Source organism: Triticum aestivum, chromosome 2B, assembly GCF_018294505.1.
Source record: "Triticum aestivum cultivar Chinese Spring chromosome 2B, IWGSC CS RefSeq v2.1, whole genome shotgun sequence".
NCBI lineage: Eukaryota > Viridiplantae > Streptophyta > Magnoliopsida > Poales > Poaceae > Triticum > Triticum aestivum.
Window position 1 is genome coordinate 57,955,599 of NC_057798.1, and position 26,372 is coordinate 57,981,970.

Sequence of the window (26,372 nt, forward strand, 5' to 3'; positions counted from 1 at the left end):
TCACTCAATTTTTTCAAAGAACAACCCTGGATTTTTGCACAAAGTGGAATAATATGCTCCTACTGACCTCCCTTAATTTTGGTAGAAGTTTTAAATGAATATTTAAATAGGTTGTAGTGCAAAATGCACTCTGGACCAGAGAAGAAAAATTGAGTGCAGGGCTCAAAATATTTCATGAAGGAAATATATTTTTGCATAAAAGAGATTTAAAAACATCACATGACATCTCCAAATTTTTATGGGAATTTTAAGTGAATCCATCAAATGGTTGTAGTTCAAATATGGTCAATTAACCTTGAAAAACCATTTTCAAGAAAATAAAGATCAAGCAACTTAATTATTTAATTAGTTATACTGATAAAAGTAAAGTTTTTCTTGAGAGGTTAAAACAAGTCCAACAACATTTTTGAAAAGTTTTCTTTTTGGAAAAACTCATCATAACAGGGAAGGAAATGATTTAAACAAAAGTCAAAATGGAGCTCAAAAATTCAAAGTTTTAAATCCTGGCAAAATTTTATTCCATTAAAAACAAGGCCAAAATTTTTGGGGTGTCACAATACTATCCCCCTTAAGAAAAATCTCGTCCTCGAGATTTGCTAAAAGTGGTGTTGAGAAAATATTTACGCAATAAAGATGTGGCTACAGTGAGAGGGCAATAAGTGGTGAAAAACCACAGTGTGAAAACTGGTGCCGCGTGGAAAAGTCCATGGTTCGTGACAAAAACGGGTGATTTCTACGCTGGATATAAATTTAGGATAACTCCTAAATTTAGATATACGCTGGTTGTACCCGAGAGCACAGTGCTCTCTCTGGCCGACAGGTGGACCCGGGGTCCACTGTCAGTCTCCTCTTCTTCTCCCTCTGACCCTTTCTTCCTCCTCTCTCTCCCGCGCCATTTCTCCACCGGCGACGCCTAGTGTGTAGGGCATCTAGTCCGTACCGTGGTAGTGCGCGGCGTGCTAGCTGCCGGTGCAGCGTGCACTCACCTCGCGGGCCAGCGTGCTGTCGGCACTGCTCGCGGATTCGACTCCGAACACCGGCGATTGGCGACGAGCGGCGTTGGTGGACTTCGCCCACAGTACACCGAGCTCGAGCTATAAAAACAGCTGGGGTGCCTCTCTTCTTCCTCACATCTGGCCTCACTTCTCCTCCTCCTTTCTCCATTACTGCTTACGGAAGCTCGGTCGAGGCTCTAATGGCGGAGGCGATGCCGGACTGGTTTGTGATCCTGATATGCGGAGGGCTGGCGACGCTGCTGGGGCTCTCTGTGCTCCTGTGCGCGATGATCTTCGACGAGTATCGCGATGCTACGGCTCGGGTGTTGGTTCTCCGCGGTGGTGGTGATCATGAGGAGTAGATGGAGTGTGTCGGGTGCTAACGGTAGTTAAGGGGGTGAAGGATTAGCTGGATGTAACACCGTTGCAAGGTTTTGCAAACAGAGTATGTGTCTAAATGATTATGGTTGTGAGTCCGCTGCGTAGTGCTGTGTGAAATTAATCCGCGTCGTGAGAAGGGGCAGGTGTAGCAACTCAGGGAAAAGAAATCTCACTCCGGGATTTTGCGAGGGAAAAATAGTTAATTTAAAGGAGCATAAACCACAACAAAAACTACACACATTAGCAGAAGCCAAATAATTGACTTGCCGCACAAATTCAGGGTATCACGCATAAGTCACACACATAAATAAACGCTGTAAGGAACAAATACAATAGTGACGTCTAAAATGAAAATGGTAACTGGACGGAATCTTGATAAAATGTCTCCGGTAAAGGAATACACTCTTCTTCTATTGGAGGAAGTGGATTGACCAGTCGATGTATGCGTCTCTCCGTGTCGGGTCTCAGTGGTCTGCCGATGGCGATCTGAGGATTTAAATCTGCAAGGCTCTGGAGATAATCCATCACTCGCTGGTTCAAATGCTCTTGAGCAATGATGTACTGGATAAGGTTGGCCAGAACTGGGTCTCTCTCAATACGTCCACCGGGAAAAGATGTTACTTCTCCGGGTGCTGCACGGCTCGGAAAGTAATAATATCCTCGTTCGCGGGCATAGGGTACTGCGGATCGAAGACGAGCAATCACTTCTTTCGCAGCAGCTTCTATGGCCAAGTGTGGGGTTGGCATGGATTTCCCCACGAAGGAAACTTCTATTGGATCTTGGTTGGGGTCTACAGGAGGAATGTGTACTGCTGCCCAATATTCCGAGGTGGATGGGGTGATCCTTGATTTGAACAGCTCGTACCGGGGTGGCTGGGTAGAACCCATGGTACTGCGGGTAAAATCCCACAATATTTTGACAAAGCTACCTGGGGTTGCATCTAGGGTTCTCAGATGAATGCTGGGGTTCGGCATGACAGGAAAAAGTGCAAGTGTTGCGCACAAAGTGAGGGTTGCTGGGTAAGGTCACAAGGTGGCCTTTATATAGCAATGGAGCCGGGTCGTTTCACCGTGGTGAAAGGTAATAAATTTGCTAGCTTAGCTCCAAAGGTCGGGTCAGTGTCAGAGATGCACATATCTCATAAAGATACGTGTTACTGTGGTTGTCGTCGGGTTGGTTTTCGTAGTTGTGCCCGGAAAAATATGCAGCTATGCGCTGACCAAATATGCAAGGCTACTATTAAAACAGAGGCACAACGACAGGCTGCGTTAAAATACACGGTCGCATGATTACAAAACGAGGATACATTGAAACTTGGTACTACTCATACGGCTCAGTCTACCTCGTTTATGTCTAAACGGGCGTGCCTGGTGGATGTCGAGGCTTCTCCACGTGTCTCTCTGCCGGGATTAGTCGGAGATGGCGGAGGAATTGCAGTGTCGGGGTAGTGATGATGACCATCGCGGGGATTGTTGGCCACAACCCCGTTGGAGTGTGCTCCCAAAATGCGACGAAGCACTTCTGGGGTTATCGCAGCACCTTGGCCGATGGCTGGGGCAGATCTCGGGGTCTCGATCGGTTGTCCAAACAACACGACTGGGTTGTCGGCGTTGGGCTCGTTTTCTTCTCTCGCCGGGGCTCGACGAACCAGCTCTCCACGAGCTGCTATTAGATCAATAGTGATCTGGTCGAACAGTGCCTCTAGTGCACTTACATAGCGCACTAGGTGCAACAATGCGGGGTCCGTCTCGTGATCTCCATTAGCAACTTGGGGTGGTCTACCATACCCTTCTCGTCTGGGGTAGTAGTGGAACGAGCGACAGTTAACTCTGGGCGACAAGTGCCTGAGATGAACTATAGCCTCTCGAGCGGCTAGCTGGATGGCTTGTGGCTCAAAGGAAGTTGTTCTTCCGGTGAACCGGTAGGGGCGCTCGGGTGCTAGACTCCTACCGTAAATGTGCACAGTGGCCCAGAATTGACGGTCTTCACCGCTCATGGGTCCTTGATACACAACATATTCTGGTGGCTCCTCTAATGCGTAGGCACGACGGGTGAGGTTTGCGAGGATGGTCACAAAACCTCCAAGGTTGGTTGCTGTGGTTTCGTTGTGCACGACAGGTCCAGGCATTGTGGCTCGGTTTGGGGTAGCGGTTGTGCCGTGCTGGTTGGGTGCTAGCGCGCCCTTTTTATAGGAAAAGGGAGCGGAATCTTCCTTCGCACGCTTGCGAGAAAAGACTATTTAGGGGCCGGTCACTGGCGCATGAGTGACAGGTTAGGTTGATAGGTTGGGCACCGACTGCCAAAAGGTGTTGGGGTCACTGTGTGGCTATCTTGCACGAGAAGCATGGCTGGGGTTTGGTTAAGGTCTGGTGGGTTGGTTTGCCTAGTTTATTGACCTGGCTAAGATAGGATTAGCCAATGGTCAGCCTGGCTCTAATACAAAGCCTGTCACGACCGGTTTGCCGGGTAATAAATTTCCAGAAAAGACCGTCGTGCTCATCAGCCCCAGGATTACTGTTAGCTGATGAGGCTCCAACTTGATACAGAAACTCCAAGCAAAAATACAAAATATGTAGTACAAGACCATTCTGGCCTGTGAGTACAACAAATGGTTTCTAGTGGTTGATGGCGGAAGCGGGTTGTGAAACATCAGTGTCTATGGGACTCCATTTTCCCACGGGAACAGCTGACCAGGTTAATTCCTATCTTCGCGAGGCTGCTATCTCCATTGTGTGGGTTCCGGGGCTGGCATCTCGTCGCTCTTCTCCGTGCAAGAAAATCTGGCCAAGACAATAGCCAGGGACAAGCCAGTGAGTACTTTGAATGTACTCGCAAACATTATGAACACAGGTATAATATAACAATGATGTGCTGATAAATATTTTATGCTCATTACGTCAGTCACAAAAGATAAATGAACTCAGGTGCGTGCAAGCAAGTTATTTATGAAAATGCAATAACATAGTAGTATAAAAATTGTATGAAATAAATAACAAGCAATGCCACAGTCGGGCGTCTTAGCGACACCACACAAAGGGCTTTAAAAGAAATGCCACAGTCGGGCGTCTGAGCGACACCACATAAAGGGCTTTAAAAGAAATGCCACAGTCGGGCGTCTTAGCGACACCACATAATGGGCTTTAAAAAAATGCCACAGTCGGGCGTCTGAGCGACACCACATAAAGGGCTTTAAAAGAAATGCCACAGTCGGGCGTCTTAGCGACACCACATAAAGGGCTTTAAAAGAAATGCCACAGTCGGGCGTCTGAGCGACACCACATAAAGGGCTTTAAAATAAACAATCATAGTGAATTTCCCGGAGGTAGAACCATCCCAGAGATACTCGGTAATAACAATAATATCACGGGTTAGTCAACAATAATAATGATCATATATATCACAAGTCTCGAGTAGTAATTCCATCTTCTGGTTAACAGCTTCATCTCCGAAGACCGACACTAAGACCGATACTTGACCCATCCCAGACTGTAATCCTTAACCAAGGACACGGCTATTCGAATAGGTTTATTCTCTACAGAGGGTGTACTCTTTACCCACGAGTAACGGATTTCTTTAGTCCAGCAGGACTAATTCCGTCTACGGTCTTTTTGTTGAAAACACACCTAACTTGCACACACCAGCTTATCTCACACGTGTCTGTAATCACCCACGACACCCGTTAAGCAAACTCTAAGTGGGAAGGCTACAACCTCGCGTAGCATGGGATCAAATTTATATCGCGCGCTCTAAGGGGTGGCCTCCCCTCTCGGTCCCAACCGGAAACACCCATGCCCTCGGACTAGGTGGCCTGCCTACCAGCTACAACCGGTATCTTCCACCATGGCCTCTCTATACGGTGTGTGCTAGAAAGAGGTTGACAACTTACTGAACCGCACTCTACTTGTTGTAGAGACGAGTGGTAGTACGAAACAAGTATGGGGGTTACTGGAACAAGACTCGATCTACGGTCGACTCAGGAGGTTTAGGTATTCCCTGCATGATTAGTATAACGAATATATTTCATCAAACAGAGTCACCACTCATATCACCTTACCATGCCATACCAGACAGAACCGTCCCGACGGAGACCGGCGACAAACTCATACCTAGCCAAGGCAGAGGTTTTCCCGGTTTCCTACCGGTATACATGCAAAGCTCATGAGGGTGATTATCATCACAAGTGTGTCCATTACCAACAGCATGGAAATCAATAACATGCACCCATGCATATGATCATATCACATGAAATAACAAGTCCTTCGAAATGCGGCGGTGTTATAAATGCATCAACGATCACACCAAAAATATTATGCCGGTATTCAGAATGCTTGCCTTCAATGTGTGGAAAGGCAGGGTGCTCTCCAAGCTTTTTGAAAGTTTCTTCTCTCTCCCAAAAATCCTATTTGAAAAATATATTTGAATTAACACACACTTCAAAAACAGAACAAAAAGTTGATTGAATTTTTTTTCAAATAAATCTTAAAATAAACTAGATCAAATTTGAAGAAGTTAGGAAAAAGAATCAACTCATTTGGACTTATATTTAAAAAGTTATAGCCGGTCAAAGTTCTGGTCAAAATCTGTTTTTAAAAATAAAACAGAAAAGGAAACGTTTCGGAAGGGAATACGTTTTCGGAGCGGGGAAAGCGTACTGGGGTTAATACGCCTTCACTTAACCGACGTGGATAGGCGCAGGGTCACTGACAGTGGGTCCAAGGGGCCCACTGGTCAGGTTTGACCAGTCTATCCCTCCCTCCTCTTCCTCTGCCTGAACGGAGGCGAGGCCACGGCGATCGCCACCGGTGAACGGTGGCTCCCCGCGGGTTCCAGAGGGTCTGGATGGATCCGCGAGACTTCGGCGGTCTTCTCGGTGGTCGTTGGGTCGACAGGGGTGGAAGAAGTCGTCGGCGGTGAGCTTCGCAGCGGAGGGAGCTTCGGGAGCAAAGTGATTTTGTGGAGGTGATGGCTCCCAATCAAAATCAAGCAGGGGAACGAGTTCACAGGAGGATGAGAAGGTTCTTGGTGAAGAGAACGGAGAGGGGGAGGTACAGGAGGTGCCGGATTGGCCGGGGCGGTGGCGGCGGCAGGAGTTGCCAGAGACGAGGAAGGAGACCTCCCCGGGTCGAATGCGAGGCAGGGGAGCGCCATGGGGGTAGCATGAGGTCGCGTGCGTGCTCAGAGGGGCTCGGGGTGTCCAATTATAGTGCGATGAGGTCAGTTCCGCGGCGGTGGATAGGGGCGGCCGGCGAACCGCCGTTCTGTAGCTGCAGGGGAACGTGGCGGCGACGAGAGCTAGGCGACACCCTTGTGGATGAGCTCGCACTGCTCCAGGGGCCAGGTGGCGAGCGGGCGAGGCTTGGGCGGCGCTGCCCGTGGCAGAGGCGCACTGCCGACGCCGGAGTGCCGCCAAGAACGCCCTGGCGGCGGCCCTGTAGCGTGCCAGGGTGGTTTGGCGCGATGCTGCGAGGCGGGGAGCGCGTGGCGAGGTTCTGCAGAGCGGGCCAAAGCCGTGGGGGCCAGCGTGTCGGCTTGGCCGCATGGCTGCAATACGCGCGCTCTGGGCGCGTCCAGTGCAAGCACTGAATGTGCTCGACGAAATGCCATGGCACTCCAGAGCCCTTGGTTGGAGCTGGGATTTAGCAGGGTGGGGTTATAGTCTAAGGCAAAACCATTGGACAAGTTGGTATGATCCAAGGTTCAAGGTCACAATGCAATGCCAAAATTCATGTCAAAACTGGTCATGCTCTCCAGGTGTTTGACAAAATGCCACATGCACTTAGGCAGGTCTTGGGGTGGCCAAAAACTCCAGATGGGGGTCTCTTTAGATGCAAAAGAGAGTGGTGAGGTTAGTTGGACAAAAGGGGAAACTTGCTAGTGCAAGTTTTACAAAACCCCAATTCTGGACAGGAAATAAATAGCATTATTCTATGAACCAAAAATGATCTAAATGGTGCATGCTCCTGGACTTAAGAGTTTAACATGGGGACTACAAGTAGGAGAAATAATTAAGGGTATAGGAGCAACTAAAATGGTGGTTGCTGTACAAAGCAACAAGATGGTCCAGAATGGAAATGAGGTTGATTCACTCAATTTTTTCAAAGAACAACCCTAGATTTTCGCACAAAGTGGAATAATATGCACCTACTGACCTCCCTTAATTTTGGTAGAAGTTTTAAATGAATATTTAAATAGGTTGTAGTGCAAAATGCACTCTGGACCAGAGAAGAAAAATTGAGTGCAGGGCTCAAAATATTTCATGAAGGAAATATATTTTTGCATAAAAGAGATTTAAAAACATCACATGACATCTCCAAATTTTTATGGGAATTTTAAGTGAATCCATCAAATGGTTGTAGTTCAAATATGGTCAATTAACCTTGAAAAACCATTTTCAAGAAAATAAAGATCACGCAACTTAATTATTTAATTAGTTATACTGATAAAAGTAAAGTTTTTCTTGAGAGGTTAAAACAAGTCCAACAACATTTTTGAAAAGTTTTCTTTTCGGAAAAACTCATCATAACAGGGAAGGAAATGATTTAAACAAAAATCAAAATGGAGCTCAAAAATTCAAAGTTTTAAATCCTGGCAAAATTTTATTCCATTAAAAACAAGGCCAAAATTTTTGGGGTGTCACAATAGTGGTGCTCGCCGACCGACTCCACCACCATCAACTGACGCGGAAGGGTGCCCTGAGCACGGAGGTACTCTCCGATCTCTCTGCCTCGCCGTGGATCGCCGCCGGCGACCACCGCGGCTCTCGGGTGCCGGCGAACTCTGCCGCCCCGTTTGAACATTTGAACCTGACGGGTGGGACCCCACCGTCAGCCTCTCTGCTCTCTCTTTCGAATCGTTTTCTGGAAGCGCCTTCGGGCAGAATGCGTTTTCTCTTCGGGCTGGCGTAGTCGCTGCCAAAGCGTTTTCTGTTTATATAAACTAGCCCCTGGAAATCTTCTGTTTCATTACAGATAAGTCCCTGGACAAAAACCCTTATAACTTTTAATCAGGAAAGTATTTTTGATTGATTCTTTTTTTGTTCTCTTTAAAATTTTGTCTAGTTTGTTATCAGATTTATTTGAAAAATATTTGGTTTAACTTCTGTGCACTCCTTGGTATTTACGTTAGCGCATATATTTTCTTTAAACCGTAGATACCGAAGGAGGTGACGGAGCCGCGAACTTCACCGAGCTAGGCTCCGACTACTCTGAACCAGGCAAGCATGTTTGAACTTTTGATATGATGAGTGTCTTGGCATGTTTTGCATTTAGTTAGTTTCATGGCATGTTGGTGAGCATACCGATGAACGTTATTTTATGTGATAATGAGGTAAGTGAGTTCGATGATCCATACGTGGATGAATGTGAATATGAATGGCCATGTGTTGGCATGAGGATGGGTACGATGGCAGTGTTGTAGCATGCCAGTCTTACGCCAGACTATATGACTTCAGTGTCAAACCATATCGGTCCAGTACCTATCATTTCCTTCCTTGTACTACCACATGTTTTCCGCAAGGAATATGGTTTAGTAAGTTGCAAACCGCTTTCATGGTACACACCAAAGAGGAGAGGCCGTGATGATGGTTCCATGGCCCTGGATTAAAGCCAGTCATCCGGTCAGGAGGCATGGGTGTTTCCGGTTGGGACCGAGAGGGGGGCACCCCTTAGAGCGCGCGTATATAAATTTCATCCCATGCTATTCGAGATTGTGATCTCCCCGTCTCAAAAGTTTTTCTTGGACGATGACTAGGGTGATTCCTAGCATCGAGAGGTAGGATGGGTGTGTACCGGTTAGCTGTGTTTTCTTCTGAAATACCGTAAACGGAACTAGTCCTTCGTGACTACGGAAATCCGTTGGCTGTGGGAAAATTTTTGTACAAACTCTACAGAGTCATATATTCCTCCAAATCATCTATTCCATGTCAAGTTTCGTTCCATCTTATCCTAATCAATTGTCAGCTTTGATGACAGAGACTCCGGTGAATCGCATGAGTGCTAAGTCCGGTTGAATGATTATCCCTGTGGATGGACTAACCCGTTTATTCTCATGGATTGAATGTTTATTATGAGTATTACTTACTGGTGAATTTAAAGCCCTTTCTGCGATGTCGCTCAGACGTCCGACTGTGGCATTTCTTTTAAAGCCCTTTCTGCGATGTCACTCAGACGTCCGACTATGGCATTTCTTTTAAAGCCCTTTCTGCGATGTCGCTCAGACGTACGACTGTGGCATTTCTTTTAAAACCCTTTCTGCGATGTCGCTCAGACGTCCGACTGTGGCATTTCTTTTAAAGCCCTTTCTGCGATGTCGCTCAGACGTCCGACCGTGGCATTTCTTTTAAAGCCCTTTATGTGGTGTCGCTAAGATGCCCGACTGTGGCATCATTTCCTTATTTTTATTTGTTCACCTTTCGAGGCGTCGCTTCGGACACCCGATCGATACTTATTTATGCTCTGTGGGATTTCAGGCGGACTACCACCGTTTCCCTTTTTACTTACCCGTTATGCCAATTTTATTTATTGTGCATTAAGGAATTAATCATGTTGCATCCATGCACGCATTTGTTATATCTTACGTCCGAACTGTCTTGCGAGTACTTTCAAAGTACTCACTGGCTTGTTGATTTGGCCAGATGCTGACGAAGGCGATCTCATGGATGAAGAGTTCGATAGCGAGTCCGACACTTAGAGGAGTACCAGTCAGTCTCGTGCGACCCTGGATTTGGTCACTGTTTTATATCCGCTTCCGCTACCAAATAAATTTATCGAGCCTCACCTCGACGTTCGATGAAATGATATTCTTAGAGTCTTGTATTTCCCTTCCCGCTGTGTTTTTCCACCACCAACCTATCCATGAGTCAGTAGTATGTCTCCACACCACTGTGTCCTGTCCGCCATTATGTATGATTATTGGCGTGCTTGTAATAATTTGGTTGAGCGACCGCAGTTCAACCCTGTAATATATTTCATGCTACTGGCTTATTGTATCAAGAAATTGTCTACCAGTGAGGAGGATTTCTATCATATTTTTATTGGAAAACCGGTCGTGACACCCTCCCCCGCTCCACCACCACCAACGGGCACCCCCCGCACCCTCCCCCGCTCCACCGCCGCCGATGATGATATTTTCAACTAACAAATTTGAACATATTTTTAAAAAAATTATTACTATTTTTATTAAAAAAATATTGCCAGTATGATTTAAACAAGTTTGAACATATTTAAACACAAATAAATATCAAACAGGATTTAAAATGCATAAAAAAATATTGGGGAGCCTGGGAATCGAGCCCAGGACCTCCTGGTGTGTGTGCTGCGTACTAACCACTCGGGCTAGTGAGCAGGTTCTGTTGTAGATACGGTTAGGTGGTATATAACCTAACAAGTCGGGCTAGATTAAATTACTTATGGCGCACCCCTCGGTGGTGCGCCATTGCTATGGATGTACTTATGGCGCACCCCTGGGTGGTGCGCCATTGCTAAGCCTCCCCCACACTAAAATCCCCAATCCCTCCCCTGCCTCATCTCACCCGCGCCTGACCACCACCGACCACCACTTCCCCCGTGCTCGCCGTCCCCGGCCATGCTCGCTTCCAACGCCCCCTCCTCAAGCCGAGCGCCACCTCCCTCACCGTCCCCCCTCCGCCCGCGCCCGCGCCCTTGCCGCCCCCCTCCCCCCGCGGCCCCGCCTGCGTCAACCTCCCTCTCGAGCGCGACAGCTAGGGTTCCTAGCCGCCGCCACCGCTGCTGGCCCGCCGCCGCGGCGCTCCCAGCCGGCCGAACCCTCCGCTGCCCCGCCTCCGGTACGGGACCCCAGCAGCGCCTCCCACCATCAAGCAGCCGCTCCCACCAGCGGCACCCCCTCCCTGGAGCAGGCGCTCCTGCCCAGCAACGCTGCCGCCCGGTCCGTAGGTAGGTAGCCACCACTCCTTCGTACTTCCTCCCTCTTCCCTCATCCCCCTCCCTCCTTCCTCTTGCATCCTCTGTTCAAATTTTTTTCCTGATTTTTTTAGTGGATGAGTACTTGATGTAGATTCGATACTATGGGAATATAATGATAGTTATTTCTTGCTTGCTGCGTGATTTTAGAGGATTGTGTTTGATAGGTGTTTGTGATAATGCCTCTAAGGGAAAATGTTTACAAATTGTAGGTTGAATATTTTTCATGAGCAAATGTTTTGGTTTAAACATGTTAGCAAATTGTAGATTAAGTTGTTTTATCTGCAATTTGAGAGAGCAGGAGCTTTGTGTTGGTTATACTGGCCGAAATTGGTTAACACATATCTTCCAGAGAGATCCCTGTTCTAGGATCTGAGCTCTCTCTTCTCTGAATTCAACTAAGGCATGACGTACAAGGGGGGAGATAGCTATTAGATCCATGTCTTAGTAGTGGTAAACAATCGTGTAGGTCAATTTTGACTCTGATCTTGAACTACAGGGTTGCAATGTTTTGGCATCAACACTTGTAAGAAAAGAAAAAGCAGGAGAATGAAGATTATATTAAAAAATGGTATTAGTAGTGGTAAACAAGCATATAATCCCTCCCAGGTAGTAACAATAACTTTATGCAGGAGAGTGAAAGAAGAAGCATAGGCTTAATTGAGCCGTGGAGTTCTTGTTACCTTGTCTGTCTGTCCTTGTTAGTTACATGTATCTCTCTGTTTGTGTTTCTGCGTAACAGGTTCGATCACGGTTGGAGAAAAATTGAGGCGTTTGTTGGCTCCAAGACAGTGATACAGGTATATACATCTGCTCTGCTTACTTGTTTGGTTTGCAATAGTGGTGAGCCTCCTCCACCCCCACCCGTTCCCCCCTTTGCCGCATGCACCCGTCGCCCCCATCGGGTAAATACTATTATGAAATAATTCCTACTGTTATTTAAAATATAAATGAAATGATTTGGAACACCAAGCAAGAGTTACGTTTCAAGTTGTTGAACCTTTTGATATAAGCTTGCAGAAGATTTAATTGATCATACAGAAAATGAAAAACGAAGGTCATACCGATCCTAGTTGGTATTATTTTCCTCAATTTTAAGTGTTGAATGAACACATAAAGAGAGTGCTAAGTGATTTCAATATATCAAGTTTCAGAATAATATATAGGATTGTTGGTTTTTAACCTTGGTTGCCATTGTTTCTATTTGTAACGGTCTGAAGAATGACTCATGCTGTTTGTGCTAACAATTTCTAAGTGAAAGCAACTGGTTGGAGTAGATTTGTGCACACAATACTCCTTCCAAGACAATTTGCTTCCAAGGAGTAGTTTCAGTTTGATTGCAAGGAGTAGTTTCAGTAAAGTTTCAGCATGGTTTCAGTATAGTTTCAGCATGGTTTCAGTTTGCTTCCACGGAGTTGTTCTCTGTCTGGTCCAATTCTGAAGAAATAAAAAGTGAATAGTTTGTTTGTTCCCTGTGTGGTCACTCTATTTTTTGAGTACTGACATTAGTTATGTTTGTTAGCAGCAAGATATTTAAATGAAGCTTGTTCTTTCTCAACTATTCAACTGATGCCATGAAACTGAATATAGTAGTTGAAACCCTGTTTTTCTTCCTGATCGTGAAAATTTGAAGTCTTGTTTGTGTTTTGGTTTTGTTGGTTGACAATTATGTTTAGTTTTTCATTTCATGGGTGCTGTAAAATGTGCAGGTGGTGAGTTGAGGCTCAGCATACAGCTTGTTTCGATTAACCAAGAGGACAAGGTATGTTGCTTGCCCAAGCTAAGTGACACGTACGCGCCAAGTTTTCAGTTATATAATTACCTGTTAGTGCTTAGTTAAACTGCATGATACGGCCATAGCAGATGGATGGTACTAGGTGTTGTTTTGTTTCTTGCCAATGTATTCAGAGAGCAGATGTGCCACTGCAGATTTCTTTTCTTGAAGGCAGCTCACATAAGTTCAGCTACAAGTGAACAACTTGCTGCTATTAGACCTGGAATGGAAGCTCACATAAGTTGAGCTGATTTTTGTCCATACGAAAGCAGAGGACCATATGGTCTGTGGCCTTTTCATCCATATGAAAGTAGAGGCACATTGTGGTGCTAGTTTGCTGGGTTTTGTCTCCGACCATCGCATCGTGATGAATTTGCAGGTACCCTGAGAGGCCCTTGAGTTTGCCGGAATGTTGATTAACTTCCGTTCTGGCAAATTCGGGTACTCCATATGTCCTATTTTCAGCAAAGGTCATGCTGAAATTTTCCGTGAATTTTAGCATGACTTTGCTAAAAATAGGACATATGGCGTACTTGCGACTAATGCATGGGCCGGGGAATCTTAGTACTTAATTAAGTAGGATCAACTGCCCCTTTATTCTTGCTGCATTAAACCATAGGTGGCAATAGAGCCAAGTGATTAGGCCCAACTTAGAATTCTCCTTAGCATCGATAAACCCTAGATGATAAACCCAACATAGGTGGCAATAGAGCCAAGTGATTAGTGCCAAGTGATTAGGCCCAACCTAGGGTGCCTCGGCATCGATAAACCCTAAATGATGAAAACTTAACTTGGCTGCCCTGGATGCCTCGGTGTCAATGAGAACCTAAATGATGTATTCTTAGGCTTTTAGGGTGCCTCGGCGTCGACAAACCCTAAATGATGAAAGATTAGGCTTTTAGGGTGCCTCGGTGTCGACAAACCCTAAATGATGAGACCATGATCTTGTTCCTTGACAATAACCAACTTTTTGACCAAACTTTTTTCCTATTTAGAGCGAAACATGGCCCACAACGATGAGGCCGATGGTTCGGGCGGCAAGCAATTCTGGGAGCTGTCCCAGGAGATGGAGGAACAACCTCACCGCTATGAGGACGCCGCGGAAGACACCGATCCTGATTACACAACCCCTAGTGGCGTCGGGGATGACACCACTGATGGTGCCGTTGAGGATGCCACCACTGATGATGGCGGCGCACACACAGATGGCAGCCCACCAAAGAAGCAAAGGAAGGATCGACACCTGAATGGCGCTCCGCACCCTCAAGGAGGAATTCACTCAAGTGGACTCCGACGGGAATCCAACGGAGCCCAAACATATAGTCAAGGGGTCGGTTCAGCTCGGGTGCATTCTCCGGAGCACCGTCTCGATCAACACCGAGAACCTTAGGCATAAGGACCAAGGGAATTTGTGCAACCTCCTCTTCACGAAGCTGCACGAACGATACAAGTTCCCCGCCGAATTTGAAAACACACGCCTCTTAGGGAATAAAGTGAACAGTGCCGCCCTCACGAAGATGAGCACGGCCCTATCTACTCGGTGAAGAGAATGATTGATAAAGGTGATAGTTATGAGAAGATCAAGGCGAAATATCCTTTGATGAGCGAAGATGAGTACAAGGAGTCCAAGATCAAGTGCGAGAGCAGTGCAACCTCCGAATCAAGTCAGTGGAGGAAAGAAATGCGGGAGTTGAACTTAGGGGAACACAAACTCGGTCCCGACGGTTACAGAGTGGCGGAGCCTATATGGGACAAGGAGGACGCGGAGCGTGCCAAGCAAGGCCTACCGCCCCGCTTCGAGAAATACAGCGGTAACAAGCAGACCAGGAACTATGTCAGGGCCCGGTACAAGGAGGAGCCGATAACAAAGGAGCTTACCACGGATCCGAAGACCAGGGCGCTTGAGCTTGTTCTGGTAAGGAATACAACCCCGCGTAATTAGCTCCAGATGGTTGCACTCTAATTAATCCCCAATATTTCTAAACGGTTCACGTTCCTTTCGCAGGACACTGAAAGCAATAGCGCGGGGTCGTCTCAGAGCTCCCCTTTCGACACCCCTTTAAATAGGGCGTTGAACGTAATGAAAAATAAGGATAAGCTCACTAAGCCGACGTCAGCTGGTCGTGTGGCCGACAAAGGCTTGTCCACAAAATGGGGGTCATACTATACCGCTGGTATGCGGAAGGAGAAAAAGACCAGCTCAGAAAGCCAGACGCGCGAGGTTGAAGAACTCAAGGCACAAGTGGCGCGGATTCCGGAGCTTGTCCAAGAGCAAGTGGAACAACAACTGGGAATGAAGCTCGACACCATGGTGCCTACGTTGATTCATGGGCTGACGACGTGGATTGCGGGCGGCCAACAGGGGCCTCCCCCGGTTCCCAGCTTCACAGCCAGCAACTCGCACAGCACGCAGGCGGCGCCATTGGTGTCTCCAGCGGCGCCATTGGTGTCTCCGATGGCGGCGCCATTGGTGTCTCTGGCGGAGGCGGTATTCGTGTCTCCGGCGCTGGCACGGGCATTGGAGCTTAATGCACCCGGGTTTACGCCGGCCGGCACCTCGCCAGCAAGCGCTCCCTCCGTCAGTTGCACGCCCGCCGTTGGCGGTGCCTCGACATTAGCCGAGCTCGATGGCATTACGGTAACTAAGCCTCTCGGCCGATAACTTCATCTCCTTGCCTTTGACTGGGCATCCCTGACGCCCTGTACATGTTTTCGTAGGGCGTCGCCGACGTTCCTTGCACTCTTCTGCACTTCGTGGGCACCGAGTTGGTCGATGTCGCCAAGGGCAGAATCGTTCAACCGGGCAACCGCATGTTCCACGGTAATCCGATGGCACCCATGGTGTATAGGGTTGAAGTGGTTCGGGTGCTGCCAGGCTGCGACGACCTGTTACCTCCGATTCGATCCGCTGGGGCCAATGAAGAAGATTAGATGACCCTCAGCGCCTGCGTAAACTGGCCCCTGCTTTGGCCGAAGAGCCAGATTCGTTTTGGGGCGGGGGACACCACCCCACAGACAAGACAGCCAGTCATGCCGGCGGCAAGCCATGGCAAGAACGCGACAACGCTACCAGACCTGCCGGACATCCCTATGGCACAGGATCCAGACAGCCCTATGGCACAAGATCCGGACGGCAACGACAACGACGACGGTACATTTACCAAAGTTGATAAGTACTTTGCCGAACATGGGTACGCTGACGAGTTCTGCATGCCTCTTTCTGAAGAACCCAACCAAGACAACCGCGATCTAGCTGGTACGGCGGAGAAATCCAATTGCAACAGGCGTCGTCCGGCGTTCAGTTCTCAGGACACGCCTCCAGCTCCCGCCTTCACCGAGCCTCAGATAGCTGAGGTGCGAAATATTATCACCCCCAACATGCTCAAGAAGGCGGTCTGTGAGCAGAACTCGGTCCCATTACAGGAGATCAAGAAGAAGGGACGGAAGCGAAAGACTAACAAGGGCGCCGGTGCGAGCCAGCCGGCACCGAGTTCGATCCGTGCTCAGGACGGGCCACCTTCACCTAAGGATATCTCGAGGAGGGTGCATGTGGCGGGTAGGGCGATGCTACCACCAAATATGCTGAATGCTGCAACCGGTGCTATGCGGAGTCTGCACGACAGTGTTCTTTCTTTGGAGAAGCGGCGTCTCAGAGAGAATGATGTGGCATACCCGGTTTTCGTGGCCAAGGTGCCAGAGGGCAAGGGCTTTGTGGATGGCGACATCGGGGGTACGATCGTCCTGCGGTTTGATGACATCTTTGCTATGTTTAACCTTCATCCGCTGCAATACACCTTCGTTCGGCTGTTTTCGCTGAGTATGGAGATGCGGATCATTAGAGACAAGACCCCGAACATCGTGATAGTCGACCCCTTCTACATCTGTGCCAAGCACTTGAGCAGCGCTGGGAACCGCCAAGTTGCGAGTTCACACCTCGAAGGCGTCATTCTGGCAAACCCAGATAAGGATAACTTCCTTGTGGCTTACTTTCCCGAGTAAGTCATCCCTTAACCGCCCCGTAACATATGATTTCTTAGATTTCGATCGTTTTTTTTTCTAACATTCCGTGTTCTGTGCAGTGACACACATTGCACACTCATCCTCTTAAACCCGAAATATTCCATGGCCACGTATTTCGACCCGAACCGTAATTCCAAGATAGACTACACAAATATCAAGAAAGTTCTTGATGATGTTCTCACAGGCTACGCCAAATCTGGAGGCACCTTCACCAGGGCAGTTCGTAAGTACGACAAGCACACCTTCTCACACAATACGAATTTCTGCTGCGTCAAGCAGCCGCCTGGCGGTCAGAAGGATGCCTACTATGCCCTCCATCACATGCGGGCAATCGTAAGGGACCATCATCAACTTCTGCTACCAGATAGTCTCAAAGATTGGGCCGCGAGGTTGTCGGCAACCCAGGACGCGGACCTCAGACAAGAATTCTTTCGCATCCAGTCGGAGTTTGCGGACATCATCCATCAAGATGTCCTTCATACCTCGGGGCAGTTCTACCTTAGATATCAACCATCCAACAATGAGATAGATGGAACGCTACAAATGCAGGGTGACAACGACCGCGATTTCATGACCATCACGACAGACGACAGCTTCATCCACGCTCCTGTCCAATGAGTCGAGTCGAAAGTAGTGATGTGTAGTTCTGAAACATTGATTGGCTCATGTTGTAATTAAACTTTAATGAATTCGTACGTCTCTTTGGTTTGGACAGTCATTCAACTTAGATGTAATCGATGCTATTTATTAGTAGGATCATGAATCGTGCTATTAATGTCTTGCTTTTCTCTTCTGATCCTTTTGTTGCATACTTACATATTGCTTATGTATTGTATGTTGTCTGTTGTTTGGCTTGTGCATAGAGATGTCGTCGTATGTTGTGTACAAGGGTAAGGTTCCCGGAGTCTACGATGACTGGGAGGAGTGTCGGAGACAGGTTCACCGTTTCAGCGGTAACAGTTACAAAGGGTACACCAATAGGGTGGAGGTCGAATCTAGATACGCCCGCTATCTAGCGGGAGATAGGAGGGAGCGTTGGAGGAACCGGATGAAGACCAGTTTGATCGCGATGATGCTCATCGTGATGACCGCAGCTCTCTTTTATGTGATGGTAGTTTAGATGATCGATATCGACTTGTAATGTGAAGACAAACTCGGTACTCGCGGTCTTGAGACTTGTAATGTTTTACCTTTGTTCGGTCTTTTGAATTCGGAGACTAATATGATGAATTGTATTCGGAGACTAATCTTCTATTGTATTCGATGAATCTGCTGTTGCTGTGTGCTGCTGTCTATATTCTGTCCAAAAATATATTTTGTAACCTGTGCAAAAATCAGAAAAGCAAAAAAAAACCAAATATTCATACTAATGGCGCATCAAGGCAGAGTGCACCATTAGTATGCTAAAGGATACTAATGGCGCATCAAGGCAGAGTGCGCCATTAGTATGACAAAGCACATGCTTACATATGGCCCCCCGGGAGGCATACTAATGGCGCATGGTGTTACATACTAATGGTGCACTGCTTGGTGAGCCATTAGTATACCAGATACTAATGGCGCTCCAGTGGTGCTCCATTAGTAAAAAATTCTAGTGGCGTGCTACTAATGGCGCACCGGTAGTGCGCCATTAGTAGGCAAAACCGGTGCGCCATTAGTAGGCCTTTTCCTAGTAGTGAACGTTGTGGTGTTCCAGGTGGTGTGAACTGTGAAACTATTCCACATTTTTTATATGAAGGCCAAACTCGTAACTCAAATATTCTCCTCCACGATCGGATCGTAGAAACTTTATTTTCTTGTTACGATGATTCTCCACTTCACTCTGAAATTCTTTGAACATTTCAAATGTTTCAGACTTGTGTTTTATTAAGTAGATATACTCATATCTGCTCAAATCATCTTGTGAAGGTCAGAAAATAATAATACCCGCCACGAGCCTTAATACTCATTGGCCTGCATACATCAGTATGTATTATTTCCAACAAGTCAGTAGCTCGTTCCTTTTGTTCCAGAGAACGGAGTTTTAGTCATCTTGCCCAAAAGGCACGGTTCGCAAGCATCAAATGATTCATAACCAAGTGATTATGAAAATCCTTCTTTATGGAGTTTCTTCATGTGCTTTACACCAATATGACCCAAACGGTAGTGCCAAATATAAGATTGCACTATCATTATTAACTTTGCATCTTTTGGCATCAATATTATGAATATGTGTATCACTATGATAGAGATCCAACAAACTATTTTCATTGGGTGTATGACCATTGAAAGTTTTATTCATGTAAACAGAACAACAATTATTCTTTGACTTTAAATGAATAACCGTATTGCAATAAACATGATCAAATCATATTCATGGTCAACGCAAACGCCAAATAACATTTATTTAGGTTCAACACTAATCCCGAAAGTATAGGGAGTGTGCGATGATGATCATATCAATCTTGGAACCACTTCCAGCACACAACGTCACTTCACCCTCAACTAGTCTCTGTTTATTCTGGAACTCCTATTTCGAGTTACTAATTTTTTAGCAACCGAACAAGTAACAAATACTCAGGGGCTACTATAAACACTAGTAAGGTACACATCAATGACCTATATATCAAATATACCCTTGTTCACTTTGCCATCCTTCTTATGCACCAAATATTCAGGGCATTTCCGCTTCCAGTGACCATTTCCTTTGCAGTGCAAGCACTCAGTTTTAGGATTTGGTCCAACTTTGGGCTTCTTCGCGGGAGTGACAATTTGCTTGTCATTCTACTTGAAGTTCCATTTCTTTCTCTTTGCCCTTTTCTTGAAAGAAGTGGTCTTGTCAATCATCAACACTTGATGCTCTTTCTTGATTGCTACCTTCGTTGATTTCATCATCACGAAGAGCTCGGAAATCGTTTTTGTCATCCCTTGCATTATAGTTCATCACGAAGTTCTAGTAACTTGGTGATGGTGACTAGAGAACTCTGCCAATCACTATTTTATCTGGAAGATTAACTCCCACTTGATTCAAGCGATTGTAGTACTCAGACAATCTAAGTACTTGCTCACTAGTTGAGCAATTCTCCTCCATCTTTTAGGCGAAGTATTTGACAAAGGTCTCATACCTCTTGACACGGGCATGAGTCTGAAATACCAATTTCATCTCTTGAAACATCTTATATGTTCCATGACGTTTCAAAAACGTTTTTGGAGTCCCGGTTCTAAGCCATAAAGCATGGCGCACAAAACTATCAAGTAGTCATCATATTGAGCCAGCCAAACGTTCATAACGTCTGCATCTGCTCCTGCAATAGGTCTGTCACCTAGCGGTGCATAAAGGACATAATTCTTCTGTGCAGCAATGAGGATAAACCTCAGATCACGGACCAAGTCCGCATCATTGCTACTAACATCTTTCAACTTAGTTTTCTCTAGGAACACATATAAAACATAGGGAAGCAACAACACAAGCTATTGATCTACAACATAATTTGCAAAATACTACCAGGACTAAGTTCATGATAAATTTAAGTTCAATTAATCATATTACTTAAGAACTCCCACTTATATAGACATCCCTCTAGTCATCTAAGTGATCACGTGATCCAAATCAACTAAACCATGTCTGATCATCACGTGAGATGGAGTAGTTTCAATGGTGAACATCACTATGTTGATCATATCTACTATATGATTCACGCTCGACCTTTCGGTCTCCATGTTCCGAGGCCATATCTGTTATATGCTAGGCTCGTCAAGTTTAACCTGAGTATTCCGCGTGTGCAACTGTTTTGCACCCGTTGTATTTGAACATAGAGCCTATCACACCCGATCATCACGTAGTGTCTCAGCACGAAGAACTTTCGCAACGGTGCATACTCAGGGAGAACACTTATACTTTAATAATTTAGTGAGAGATCATCTTAAAATGTTACCGTCAATCAAAGCAAGATAAGATGCATAAAAGATAAACATTACATGCAACCAATATAAGTGATATGATATGGCCATCGTCATCTTGTGCTTGTGATCTCCATCTCTGAAGCACCATCATGATCACCATCGTCACTGGCGCGACACCTTGATCTCCATCATAGCTTCCTTGTCGTCTCACCAATCTTATGCTTCTATGACTATCGCTACCGCTTAGTGATAAAGTAAAGCATTACAGGGCGATTGCATTGCATACAATAAAGCGACAACCATATGGCTCCTGCCAGTTGCCGATAACTCGGTTACAAAACATGATCATCTCATACAATAAAATATAGCATCATGTCTTGACCATATCACATCACAACATGCCCTGCAAAAACAAGTTAGACGTCCTCTACTTTGTTGTTGCAAGTTTTACATGGCTGCTACCGGCTTAGCAAGAACCGTTCTTACCTACGCATCAAAACCACAACGATAGTTTGTCAAGTTGGTGCTGTTTTAACCTTCGCAAGGACCGGGCGTAGCCATACTCGGTTCAACTAAAGTGAGAGAGACAGATACCCACCGGTCACCTTTAAGCAACTAGTGCTCGTGGCGGTGAAAACAGTCTCGCGTAAGCGTACGCGTAATGTCGGTCCGGGCCGCTTCATCTCACAATACCGCTGAACCAAAGTATGACATGCTGGTAAGCAGTATGACTTATATCGCCCACAACTCACTTGTGTTCTACTCGTGCATATGACATCTACGCATAAAACCAGGCTCGGATGCCACTGTTGGGGAACGTAGTATTTTCAAAAATTTCCTATGCACACGCAAGATCATGGTGATGCATAGCAACGAGCAGGGAGAGTGTGTCCACGTACCCTCGTAGACCGAAAGCAGAAGCGTTAGAACAGCGCGGTTGATGTAGTCGTACGTCTTCACGGCCCGACCGATCAAGCAGCGAAACTACGTCACCTCCGAGTTCTAGCACACGTTCAGCTCGATGACGTCCCTCAAACTCCGATCCAGCCGAGTGTCGAGGGAGAGTTCCGTCAGCACGACGGCGTGGTGATGATCTTGATGTTCTACCGTCGCAGGGCTTCGCCTAAGCACCGCTACAATATTATCGAGGAGGACTATGGTGGAGGGGGGCACCGCACACGGCTAAGAGATACAAGGATCAATTGTTGTGCCTAGAGGTGCCCCCCTGCCCCCATATATAAAGGATCAAGGGGGAGGGGGCGGCCGGCCAGTAGGAGGCGCGCCAAGGGGGGAGTCCTACTCCCACCGGGAGTAGGACTCCTCCTTCCCTTGTTGGAATAGGAGAGAAGGAAAGAGGGGGAGAGGGGGAGAGGAGGAAGGAAAAGGGGGCTGCACCCCTTGTCCAATTCGGACCAAAGGGGGGCTGCCCACCTCCTTCCTTTCTGCCTCTCTCCTCTATTCCCGCATGGCCCAATAAGGCCCATATACTCCCCGGCGAATTCCCGTAACTCTCCGGTACTCCGAAAAATAACCGACTCACTCGGAACCTTTCCGAAGTCCGAATATAGTCGTCCAATATATCGATCTTCACGTTTCGACCATTTCGAGACTCCTCGTCTTGTCCCCGATCTCATCTGGGACTCCGAACTCCTTCGGTACATCAAAACACATAAACTCATAATATAACTGTCATCGAAACCTTAAGCGTGCGGACCCTACGGGTTCGAGAACTATGTAGACATGACCGAGACACGCCTCCGGTCAATAACCAATAGCGGAACCTGGATGCTCATATTGGCTCCCACATATTCTATGAAGATCTTTATAGGTCAGACCGCATAACAACATACGTTGTTCCCTTTGTCATCGGTATGTTACTTGCCCGAGATTCCATCGTCGGTACCTCAATACCTAGTTCAATCTCGTTACCGGCAAGTCTCTTTACTCGTTCCGTAATACATCATCCCTCAACTAAATCATTAGTTGCAATGCTTGCAAGGCTTAAGTGATGTGTATTACCGAGAGGGCCCAGAGATACCTCTCCGACAATCGGAGTAACAAATCCTAATCTCAAAATACGCCAACCCAACATGTACCTTCGGAGACACCTGTAGACCAGCTTTATAATCACCGAGTTACGTTGTGACGTTTGGTAGCACACAAAGTGTTCCTCCGGTAAACGGGAGTTGCATAATCTCATAGTCATAGGAACATGTATAAGTCATGAAGAAAGCAATAGCAACATACTAAACGATCAAGTGCTAAGCTAACGGAATGTGTCAAGTCAATCACATCATTCTCCTAATGATGTGATCTCATTAATCAAATGACAACTCATGCCTATGGTTAGGAAACTTAACCATCTTTGATTAACGAGCTAGTCAAGTAGAGGCATACTAGTGACACTATGTTTGTCTATGTATTCACACATGTATTATGTTTCCGGTTAATACAATTCTAGCATGAATAATAAACATTTATCATGAAATAAGGAAATAAATAATAACTTTATTATTGCCTCTAGGGCATATTTCCTTCAATATATAGCTGCAACACACCAGGTTGTAAGCGCAGTGCTCGTCGTCGAACGAGAGACGAACGGACATAAGTTCCCGCTTCAAAAGCCGGTATACTACGTATCGACCGTCCTCACTCCATGCAAGTCATGGTACCCACATTATCAATAGATAGCATACGCGGTCTTCATGGCATCCCAGAAACTACGACACTACTTTCAAGAGTGTTCAATCACGGTGGCCTCTGAAGTACCCCTCAATGATATAATAAATAACCGCAATGCAACAGGCCGGATTGCTAAATGGGCTATCGAGCTCCTCCCGTTTGACATAACATATAAACCACGACGAGCCATTAAGTCACAAGTACTAGCTGACTTCGTCGCCGAATGGACAGAAGCCGAACTCCCTAAAGAGTACGGCGCGTACTCCAATTGTATCATGCACTTTGACGGCTCTAAGATACTGGCTGGTCTGGGGGCAGGCATTGTCCTAACATCCCCACCAGAGATACAGTCCAATACATACTCCAAATACTATACACAGACTCCAACAATGCAGCCAAATACGAGGCTCTGTTGCACCGTCTTCGGATGGAAGTCTTCATGGGCATTCAATGCCTAGTAGTGCTTGGGGATTCGAACCTCGCAATATCTCAAATAAATGGAGACTTTGATGCCAAGGACCCAAAAATGGCAGCTTAACGCAATGCCGTCCTCAAGATATCAGCTTGATTCGAGGGGTTCGAATTCCACCATGTGGTCCGGGAAAATAATTAAGAGGCGGATATCCTCGCCCGCATCGGCGCCAAGCGCGACCCTGTCCCACCTAATATCTTCTTGGAAATGTTGTTCAAGCCATCCGTGGTATGGGAAGGGGAGACCGGCAATACCAGTCAGGATCCGAACACAACCCCAGACCCCGAACACTTTGACGTAATTGGAGGCTCCGCCACCGAAATAACACCTTCGGCCCATGTGATCATGGTTGTCATTGCCCCGTGGACTTAACCCTTCTTGGCCTACTTAAATAGGCAAGAACTCCCTGAGGACCAAAATGAGGCACGTTGCATTGTGCGACGGTCTAAAGCGTACAAGGTCCACGAGGGAGAGCTTTATAAGAAAAGCGCGGCTGGAGTGGTCCAAAGGTGCATCTCTGAAGAGGAAGGGTGGCAGCTCTTGGCCGAAATTCATGCCAGACTCGCGGCCACCACGCCGCAGCTCGGCCAGTCATAAGCAAGGCCTTCTGTACAGGTTTCTACTGGCCGACAGCCCGGGTAGACGCACAGGACCTTGTCCAACATTGCGTCGGTTGCCAGCTTTTTGCAAATCAAAGCCATATGCCACCTACCGCTCTCCAAACAATCCCCATAAATTAGCCCTTTGTGGTATGGGGGCTCGATATGGTTGGACCCCTTAAAGAGGAAGCCGTAAGAAGAAATACTTGTTGGTCATGGTGGATAAATTCACCAAATGGATAGAAGTCAAACCACTTAAAACGGCCGAGTCCGGAGCAGTGATAGACTTCATATCCGGGGTCGTACACCGTTACGGTGTCCCCCACAGCATCGTCACCGATAACGGCTCAAACTTCACAGCCGACGACGTGAAAACTTGGTGCGGCAAAATGGGCATTAAGCTCGATTATGCCTCCGTCTATCACCCCCTAACAAACGGTCATGTCGAACGAGCAAATGGTCTTATTATGAGCGGCATTAAACCCAGACTAGTGCGATCCTTGAAGGAATCAGATACGCACTGGGTCAAGGAGCTCGACTCCATACTATGGGGGCTGCGGACCACTCCAAATCGCACCACTAGATACGCACCATTTTTTATGGTATACGGCGCAGAGGCAATACTACCCTGCGATATCATTCATGACTCACCTCGAGTGCGCATGTACGAAGAGAGAGAAGCCGAGCTGGATCAGCGGGACAATTTAGATGCCCTGGAGGAGGAGCATGACGTTGCAAAAGCCCGTTCTGCATTCCATCAGCAGCAGACTCGATGGTATCAAAGCAGACAAGTATGGGACAAAACTTATAACGTAGGCGAACTCGTTCTACGCCTACCAGAGAAGAAAAAGGACAAGCTCAAGCCCAAGTGGGAGGGTCCCTTCAGCATTGATAAAGTTCTCACCGGAGGAGCGTACCGTCTGCATGATGCATCAGATAATCGACTCGAGCCGAGCCCATGGAACGCGGCCAGACTCCGAAGATTCTGTGCCTACTACCGAACTCTATGTTTGTCTCATTACCTCTGCCTTTTTTTTAAAGTTATATCCTCGCTCTCTTTCTTTTTTTATATATATCCTTAAAAGCTTCAAGTATGCTTTGACCGCAGACTCCTGTCGTGCGATGCACGCTCAATATACATGGGGGCTTCTTATACAGAAGCTTAATATAATTATCTTCTAGGCTTTATGCCCACCACATATGCGTCATTCCTCCATATGTACCTTTTTTCACCATTATATGCATCGATATGACTTAAGTTTTGGCCAAGCTGGGTTGCCTGGCTCTTGTGTTTATGCCCTACATTCCCATCAATTTGGCTAGGGCATAAGGGGAGCACCTCTGTGATTGTTACTGCCGGGTCAGCCGGATGTGTACCTCAGACTGGGTGAAGCCGAAAGCTAGCATTCTTAAGGGAATATTCGATCGATGAACAAAAGATGCTTCTTAGTTATTGCAATACATGCCTCCAGATGTTTCTATCCTACATCGCTTTTTGCAGTTCGGACATGCACATTAATGCATGCGTACCCAGGGAAAGGAACCCTTAACGGAACTATTATCCCTGGAACATGTTTCTTACTATCCATGTAATATAACATAGCTAGTTGGGTACTTGTCTGTTCAAG